Source organism: Macrotis lagotis, chromosome 2, assembly GCF_037893015.1.
Source record: "Macrotis lagotis isolate mMagLag1 chromosome 2, bilby.v1.9.chrom.fasta, whole genome shotgun sequence".
In the NCBI taxonomy this organism is placed as follows: domain Eukaryota; kingdom Metazoa; phylum Chordata; class Mammalia; order Peramelemorphia; family Peramelidae; genus Macrotis; species Macrotis lagotis.
In genome coordinates, this window is record NC_133659.1 from 22,397,020 (window position 1) to 22,404,072 (window position 7,053).

The 7,053-nt window shown below is 42.8% G+C and overlaps 1 long non-coding RNA gene across 1 annotated transcript; it reads left to right on the plus strand.

Moving 5' to 3' along the window:
* Window positions 1–289: 289 nt before the first annotated feature.
* On the plus strand, window positions 290–3,767 carry LOC141510937 (uncharacterized). Its single transcript, XR_012475202.1, has 2 exons — window positions 290–978; window positions 3,678–3,767. It is a non-coding gene; the product is annotated as an uncharacterized LOC141510937 (long non-coding RNA).
* Window positions 3,768–7,053: the final 3,286 nt, after the last annotated feature.

Below are 7,053 nucleotides of genomic sequence, written 5' to 3' on the forward strand. Positions count from 1 at the left end.
TACTCTAAAATGAAAGAAGAGATCCATATTTGTGGACTCTGAAATGAAGCGGGGGAAGAATTTTGCTGTTGTGATGACTTTGGCTCCCTTCAGCTGTTATTACTGTCAAGTCATTTTTAGTTGTACCCCATTCACCATTACCCTATTTGGGATTTTCTTGGTGAAGATCCTGGAGTGGTTTGCCATTTTCTTTTCAGCTGCTTTTACAGATGAGGACAACCGAGGCAAACAGGTTGAAGCAACTTGCCGGGATCACACAACTAGAAAGATTCTGAGGTCAGATCTGAAATCAGCCCTGGTTCCTGGCCACTTTGCCACCAGACCCTCCATAAGGATGGCTACTTTCAGGAATATCAGCTCACCTATAATTTGGTGAACCATTAATAAATACAATTTTCCATTTCCTAGAATCTCTAGAATAGTAGAGATAGTGAGCAAAGAGCCGAAAACATCAGGACGTTGAACAGAAAGTGGCGGAGCTAGAGCTGGAGGGCAAGCTTAGAACCTTCCGCGTGGAGCTACGAAACAGAGGTTGCTAGAACAAGGCAGATGACGACAGCAGACTTCAGTTTATTTGGGGTTACTGCCAGAGTAGAAGGGGTGGCAGGGATCATGCTTCCTGGGTAACTGGTTATAAAGCTGGCAGGGCCCCAAATGAACAATTAGGTTTCAGCACGTTGTGGAACATGGGTCCAAAGATTGTATAACCAATTTATAGGCCAAAAAAGTTTTCGGAGGAGTGTGTTGTCATTGTCGCCCTTTCCGATGTGGTGACTGTAATAACCCTGCTAACTGTGTCGTCTGAGTGATGGATTTCATCTACAGGAACGTCATCCACTGTATGCCCTGCCTGCACAGTTACCATGTCCACTGCCTTGATAACTGGGTCCTCTATTCCTTCTCGTATCCCTGTTACTTCGAGCCTGTGAACCCGGCCTGGTTTTACACCTGTTTCTGAAACATGCTGGCCTTTGACAGGTGAGGTCCCAGGAGGGTTTTTTCCTTTTTTTTGGGGGGGGGGAAGAGCAGCAGCAGTTTCTGAAGCTGGGGCACCCAACCCAAGAGCACTGAAGCTAGGCAGGCCCCCACTGAGGGCTTGCTGGTCCATGGGCTAACCCGTCGTCAGGGTCCCCAGTTCAAAGCTTGTTTCTTTGCAAAGAACGACTCCATCCCCGAACTATTTTCCTCCGCCCCAACCCTGTACTCTTTCCCACCCCCACACCCCTTCACACCCTCCCACTCCCCCACTCCATCTAAGATTTTATTTTGTTTGTTTTGGGGTTTTTTGAAAGGCAGTTGGGTTAAATGCTTTGCCCAAGGTCACACAGCTAGGTCATTATTAAGTGTCCCATATCAAATTTGAACTCAGGGCCGGTGCTTTATTCACAGTCATCTAGCAGTTTTTAAAGATGCTTCTGAAAGCTAATCTTTTTCTCTTAACCCCATAAAGCTGAGCCCAGAAGTCCCTCCCTCAGATCCAATTAAAGTACCTATCATGGCGGCATCACTTCTCTGAATCCTGTGGTTCTTGGAGAATGAAGGGCAAACAACAAACAAAACAAACAATGCTGAGCCCTGGAGCTCCCACCTAAAGCTTCTAAGAGGTGTTAGGAGAGGAAGTATTTTAACTCCTAATTCCAGAACAATATCTACTGTGAGAGTTCACTTTAATCTCCTCTCCGCTAGAACCTTTGCTGGTGAGACAAAGAAAAACTAGGCACTATTTACTAACAAGCTTAATGTATTGAATTTCTTCCCTAGACTGTTGCCTAAATATTAACTGAGCTTGTGAGAAAGATGGTTTGTCTTCCTTCTTAACCTTACTATACCCAACCCCAAACCTACTTGGTTCAGAATTCTGGTCCCTCCCCTGCCTTGGATCAGTGTTGATCAGTCACAGGATTCTGGGAGTTGGAAAAAATGGGATTAGAGTATTCATCTGTCCTTCCCCTATTCCCTGTTCAAACTGAATCTTGTTTGTATTAGCCTTGATTTAGAGCTGAGGACAAAAGGTCATGCGTGACCTACTCTGGGAAACAGGGTTCTGAGGTTTGGGGGGGTATTTTTTTAAGTTAAATTGAATCTGTGGAGTGGGGATGCCAAGAGGGAAGCAGAATGACAAATATGGATGCCCTGAGGAAGAACTCCCCATCCAAGTACATAAGCCTCCTTTCTCTTGGCAGGGACTTTGACTCCTAGTCATTGTGGGTGTCCCTAGGCCACACACCTCCATAGGGGGAGAGTGGCTAGAAAGGAGTCTTAGAAATGATTATTTCTGGACTAGTTCCAGAAGAAGAAATTAAAAGGGTTCCTGATTGTAGGGAAGACAAGCCATAAAATATGTTGCCAGAAAGAGAAACAAAGGAGGAGAAAAAGAAAAGAAACTAAAACAAGAAAAAGAAAGGGAGGAAAGAAAAAGAAAGGGAAAAAAAGGCAGGGAAAAAAAGGAAAAAAAGAAGAAAAGAAACAAACAGGCAAAAAATAGGAAAAGAAAGACTGAAGGAAGGAAAGGAAGAAACAAAGAAAGGGAATGTCATACAACTGAACTGAAAGAGAAGTATGTATGACCAAACACTAAAGAAAGTTAAAGCTAGCAAGAATTGTTAGAAATTACTGAGTTCAGCCCTGAGTTCAATGCAAATGAAGAGGGTGGGGAAGTGACTTTTCTAAGGTCATATAATTTGGATGACCTTCAGAATTCTCTAGCTCCATAATATTGCAGACCTCTGGGATTGCCTCTTATTTCACAGTCCATATCCTTTGCAGCTCCCATGTGTTTGGTTGTTTAGTTGCTGTCAGACTCATTAATCCCTGGGAACCTTGAAGAACAAAGTGCTATTGGGGCCCAGTGAGGAAAGATGGGGCCATATGGATTTGATGCTTTCTCAGCAGGGAAGAGTCCCCCAGAAGATAACCTGGGGACAGGAGGATTCTTGAAAACAGGCTGAGGGCAAGGGTTTTATGTTTCAAACACAGGCACACTCTGCACTCTGATGCTCTCATTACAGCCTTCCAGGAGTAACTGAGAGACAGAGCTGTCTGGGATGACAGGAAAACTCTGGACCTCATTTACAAGAAATACCCTTTTCCTTTTGGGTTATGAAAATATTAGGAGATAAAGGACTCCATTCATATGATATAGAGAGCTGCCAGGAACCTTAGAGATCATCTAATCAATCAACCTAGCATTTATAAAATGCCTACTATGTGCCTCTCACCAAGCTAAGTATAGGAGAAGAAACAAGAAAACTAATGAAATAATTTCTAGTTCAATCACTGGCTTTCACAGATGAGGAAAGTGAGGTCCAGAGAGGTGATTTGCCAAGCTTCACAGTAAATAATAGTCAGTATTTGAACTCAGCTCTTTTGGCTTCATGCTCCTTACTTCTATACCCCTGTTCTGATGTTCAGGTATTGTTTACTCTACTCATGGCAATCTAGGCCTTACAACTTACTCCAGAGTTTAGCTCCAAGGTCACTTTTTTTTATGGGAGAATTTATCTAAACCAGCTCAACTATGATCTTCATTGTTTTGTGAGTGTGATGGGCATATGTATGCTTCCACCTTCCCCTTCTAACTATGTCTTGTTAATTGGTCAGTGATGGAGGAGTTGGTGGGCAGAGGACCTCGAGGAGTTATTTCTCTGTGATCACTGCTGCTGTCTCATTGTCCACAGGTCAGAACACCAGGTTTTGAAGCAGTATGTAAGCAGTCCAGCCTCCCTCCCACCAACCAGGAACCCTAAATAAACAGCATAATAAGAAAATCTGGAGGTCTACTGGTTTCTGGAAGAATAACTTTGGCCGGACACCAGAGAAGTATATAAGGTCATTTCTCTGCAAATCCACCACCAGTCTGAGAAATAATTAGATTGGTTTGAATTGGTACAAAAGAAGACATGGCTTAGGCATCTAGGGGATCGAGTGGGAAGGTGTGTCTCCACCACACTTCTGGGGTCACTGAGGACACCCCTCTGTCAACACAAATACACACACACACACAGAGGTATCAGGCAGCTCAGACAATCTGCTGATTTCCTGTCACCCAACTGACTCTGGACTCAGTCAAATATTTATTAAGTAGCTACTGTATAATAGGATTCAAAAAGAGGCAAAAGATATTCTCTGCTCTCAGGGAACTTACGATCCAATAAGGGTAGACAATATACAAATCTGTGCAAAACAAGTTGTGGACAGAATAAATAGATGAATAGAGGGAAGTCACTGACCAAATCCACCAGCTTAAGTCCATGGTGAGAGAAAGGCAGTGACACAAGCCAGTAATTCTCTTTTATTTTTTTTCATTTAGATTAATAGAATGTTAGAATTGGGAGGGTCCTTGGAAACCATGAAAGCTGGGATGGTTTTTCCAATAGAAAATGTCAGAGCTGGGAGGGACTTTAGAACAGAAAATATTGAGACACAGTCTCTCAGAGCTAGAAGGAATCTTTGCGATCATTTGCTCCAACTCATTTCTCAGGTGAAGAAACAGGGCCAGAGAGAAGAGGTAAATACCCCAAGTCATTCAGTTAACAGCAAATCAACCCTCCCTCCCTTCCTTCCTTCCTTCCTTCCTCCCTTCCTTCCTTCCTTCCTTCCTTCCTTCCTTCCTTCCTTCCTTCCTTCCTTCCTTCCTTCCTTCCTCCCTCCCTCCCTCCCTCCCTCCCTCCCTCCCTCCCTCCCTCCCTCCCTTCCTTCCTTCCTTCCTTCCTTCCTTCCTTCCTTCCTTCCTTCCTTCCTTCCTTCCTTCCTTCCTTCCCTCCCTCCCTCCCTCACTTCCTCTTTCTTCCTTCCTTCCCTCCCTCCTTCCATCCAATAATCAGATATTAAATACTTAGCGTATGCAGATCACTATGCTGGGTACCAGAAATGCCACAAGGTTTAGATAAGAACGACCCCACCTTCAGGACACTGACAATCTATTAGGAAGAAAGACACAAACAGAGATGAACTATGATATACTGTACAATAGATAGTAATTACATTAGCAAGTAACAAAATGCTAAGTGGGGTTGGGAATCATTAGAGAGGATTCCTTGTAAGTAGGACTTGAATTAGTCTTCAGAGGTGGCAGAATTGGAAATGAGATGGGGAAGGAGGATAGCTAGGCATCCTTCAGTAGGGAGGTGAGGGATCATGGGGTATGGTCCAGGAAAGACCCCTTTGCCTTGAGAGTGTAGGACTGAGTAAGATGAGGGATGGTCTGGGGTGCCCAAAGTCTTCCTCTCCTGTCTTGGGGTCCTTTGAAGGTATCTTTGGGAAGACCCAAGATGATGCTTCTCTTTGTAATAAGCTCCTTGAGGACAGGTTTATTTTTAAAACCAAAGCATACATAAAAGGTCCTTAATTATCGATTTAATTTCTCAGTAATACTCAGTTTCTAAATGTCAGACTCTTGAACCGAGTATTCCATCCCTTGAGATTTTGCCTACTACATGGAATTAGGAGGCAATCAATAGTCAGGAAGAACTGAGTTCAAATCCTGCACTGGTTGCTTGGTAGCTGTGTGATCCTGGGCAAATCACGTAGCCTTTTTTAACCTCCATCTACTTAGCTGTAAAAAAAAACAGAAATAAGAGCTCTGACCTTCCAGAGTAGTTGTGAGGAATCAATGAGGTAATACACATAAAGTGTATTATAAATCCTATGTGCCTTATTTAGGGAATGAGCTCTCATTGATCAAAAATCTATTGAGAGAAGCAGCTAGGTGGCACAGTGGATAGAGGAGCAGCTCTTGAGTCAGGAGGATCAGAGTTCAAATCCTGTCTCAAGACAATAATTACCTGTGTGACCTTGGGCAAGTCATTTAACCCCATAGCCTTGCAAAAACCAAAAACAGTGTATATGAGGAGGAGACTGGAGAACACAGGATTCATTTTTTAAAACTATTTTAAAATATGAAATACAAAAAATAATTAAATTATTCAAAAATAAAAATCAATGTATTTTCAGAACTATGACTTTTCTCTGTTCTACAAATTTCATTTTATTCTTTTAAAAAATTCTAAGCAAAGGTCCATAGGCCTATCCAGGTCATTCTAGAAAAAGAACAAAAATTTATTCATGTGAAGTACCTTATAAATACAACACACCAGGAAGTATGTTAGCATTCTCATTTTACAGTTGAGGAAACTGAGGCAAAAAGATTTAGACACATGATTAGAAAATGGTGAGAATGGATTTGAACTCAAGTCTTTTCTATCCACTATACCACCCAGTCACCTTAGAGAGTTCTAAATTTTTTCTATCAGTGAGATTCTGCTATTGGATGGTATATGCATATGGAAGAAACAAATGTGGAATATGGGAATAGGAGGGATGGAATACATTTGCCTAGCCACCTCTTCTGGTTTACACATGAGCTTAGCAGATGCTGAAACCTAAGTTGTTCATCATGAGGTTTTACTAATAGCTTTTGAACCTTTTTCTCTTTCCAGTGCCCTACTAGGAAGCCCCTTGAATTTTGCCAATTCTTGAATTACCTCTTGGTCCTGGAAAGGCTCCATTTCCTACCCTTCTGCACAACCCTTCTGTCAATTGGTATGACTGATGAATCCAATAATCCTTGGTTTTTGCTGACAGCCCATCTAAGCTGTCTCAGATCCACAATGACCCCCTGCCTCTTTATACAGGCCTTTCCAAATCCAAGTCCTTTACTGCTTTGGACAGCTGGGTCGGTCTCCTTGACCCTAATGATATTGGACTGTAAATGAGAAACCCCTGGTGCCCTGGTCTAGGATTGCGTGACATGGCTGCCATTCAGCTTGTCAGGGTCTTGAGGGGAGCCATCAAAATGAAGACACTCTCCTTCAGATCCCTGAAAGTGGTTTTTTTTTAATTCCTGATACTCTGAAGATTCTGGGAGGACCTTAAGCTAGGCTGACCCTTATCCTCCAGCAGAATGAGTTTTGCCCTGAACCACTCCAGAGGGGACTTTTCCTGGTCACACTTTCTTGGCTCCAGAGAAAGAAAGAAGGAGGCCAATACAGATAGGGAACCAGTGTGGTTAAATGGGAAGAACACTTGTCTGAGTGTTAGGAGAGATAGCTTCAA